Source organism: Petromyzon marinus, unplaced genomic scaffold (genome assembly GCF_048934315.1).
Source record: "Petromyzon marinus isolate PM22_M1 ecotype Great Lakes invasive population unplaced genomic scaffold, UKy_Petmar_22M1.pri1.0 PM_G_Scaffold_6, whole genome shotgun sequence".
Taxonomy (NCBI): Eukaryota; Metazoa; Chordata; class Hyperoartia; order Petromyzontiformes; family Petromyzontidae; genus Petromyzon; species Petromyzon marinus.
Window position 1 is genome coordinate 260,001 of NW_027423013.1, and position 2,500 is coordinate 262,500.

A 2,500-nucleotide genomic window follows, 5' to 3' on the forward strand; every position below is an offset into this window, starting at 1 on the left:
ACTCAAAAAAGTGAATATTTCTCACGGATAGACCCCGTGATACGCTAGAAATTGGCGGGGATGTCTCTCTTGTGGCTCACGGGGCTGTTAGGGTGGCACAGAAATCCCTCGGAATGGGAAAACGGGTCATTTTCGTGTCGCCACATTGCATGCGAACCGCATGCAACTTCCAGAGGCATTTGCAGCAGAAATGCATGTGCAGTCAAAAAAAAATTGATATTTTTCACGGATAGACCCCGTGAAACGCTAGAAATTGGCGGGGATGTGTCTCTTGTGGCTCACGGGGCTGTTCGGGTCGCACAGAAATCCCTGGGAATGGGAAAACGGGTCATTTTCGTGTTGCCACATTGCGTACGAACCGCATGAAACTTCCAGAGGCATTTGCAGCAGGAATGCATGTGCACTCAAAAACTTCTATATGTTTCACGGATAGACCCCGTGAAACGCTAGAAATTGGCGGGGATGTGTCTCTTGTGGCTCACGGGGCTGTTAGGGTGGCACAGAACTCCCTCGGAATGGGAAAAGGGGTCATTTTCGTGTTGCCACATTGCATAGGAACGCCATGAAACTTCCAGAGGCATTTGCAGCAGAAAGGCACGTGCACTCAAAAATTTTAATATTTTTCACGCATAGACCCCGTCAAACGCTAGAAGTTGGCGGGGATGTCTCTCTTGTGGCTCACGGGGCTGTTAGGGTCGCACAGAAATGCCTCGGAATGGGAAAACGGGTCATTTTTGTGTGGCCACATTGCATAGGAACGGCATGAAACTTCCAGAGGCATTTGCAGCAGGAATGCATGTGCACTCAAAAACGTCTATATTTTTCACGGATAGACCCCGTGAAACGCTATAAATTGGCGGGGATGTCTCTCTTGTGGCTCACGGGCGCTGTTAGTTAGGGTCGCACAGAAATCCCTCGGAATGGGAAAAGGGGTCATTTTCGTGTTGCCACATTGCGTACGAACGGCATGAAACTTCCAGAGGCATCTGCAGCAGAAATGCATGTGCACTCAAAAACGTCTATATTTTTCACGGATAGACCCCGTGAAACGCTAGAAATTGGCGGGGATGTGTCTCTTGTGGCTCACGGGGCTGTTAGGGTCGCACAGAAATCCCTCGGAATGGGAAAACGGGTCATTTTCGTGTTGCCACAATTGGCATACGAACGGCATGAAACTTCCAGAGGCATTTGCAGCAGAAATGCATGTGCACTCAAAAACGTGAATATTTTTTCACGGATAGACCCCGTCAAACGCTCGAATTTGGCGGGGATGTTTCTCTTGTGGGTCACGGGGCTGTTCGGCTCGCACAGAACTCCCTTGGTCCACCTGATTCGTGCATACAGGCAGCAACTAAAACTCTGTAAACCTGCTGTGAGGACATCTAAACAGTGGACCAGTGAGGCTGTGGAAGATTTGCGGGCGTGCTTAGACTGTACTGACTGGGATATGTTCACGACTGCTACCAATAGTCTGGATGAACTCACAGAGGCTGTGTACATCAGCTTCTGTGAGGACTGCTGTATCCCAACACGTACCAGGGTGAACTTTAACAACAACAAGCCCTGGTTCTCAGCAAAGCTCAAAAGGTTGAGGTTGGAGAAGGAGGAAGCGTTTAGGAGTGGGGATAGAGACAGATTCAAGGAGTCGAAGAACAGGTTTAGCAAAGCGGTGAGAGAGGCTAAACGACTGTACTCAGAGACACTAAAACACCAGTTCTCTACTAACGACGCTGCTTCTGTCTGCCAAAGGGCTCAGGCACATCACCAACTACAAACCCAGAGCGCCCCACACCACTAACGACTCCCGCCTAGCCAACGACCTGAACGAGTTCTACCGTAGATTTGAAAGACAATTGGACTGTCCTGAACCACCCCTTCCCACCCAAGAGGCCCCATCCCCCACCCATACTACAGAAACGACTCTCTCCTTTCAGGAGGGAGAAGTTAATGGGCTTTTCAAGAGGCAGAATCCACGCAAAGCAGCCGGGCCGGACTCTGTCTCTCCAGCCACCCTCAGGCACTGCGCTGGCCAGCTGTCTCCGGTGTTCACCAACATCTTTAACACCTCCCTGGAGACATGCCATGTACCAGCCTGTCTCAAGTCCTCCACCATCATCGCTGTGCCCAAAAAGCTAAGGCCAACAGGACTAAATGATTACAGACCGGTCGCCCTTACATCTGTGGTAATGAAGTCTTTTGAGCGCCTGCTCCTGGCACACCTCAAAGCCATCACAGACCCTCTCCTGGACCCCCTTCAGTTTGCCTACAGAGCCAACAGGTCTGTGGACGACGCAGTTAACATGGCCCTCCACTTCACCCTACAGCATGTGGACGCCCCAGCATCCTACGCCAGGATCCTGTTTGTGGACTTCAGCTCTGCCTTCAACACCATCATCCCTGCCCTGCTTCAGGACAAGCTCTTCCAGCTGAACGTGCCCTACTCCACCTGCAGGTGGATCACAGACTTCCTCTCTGACAGGAAGCAGTGCGTTAAGCCGGG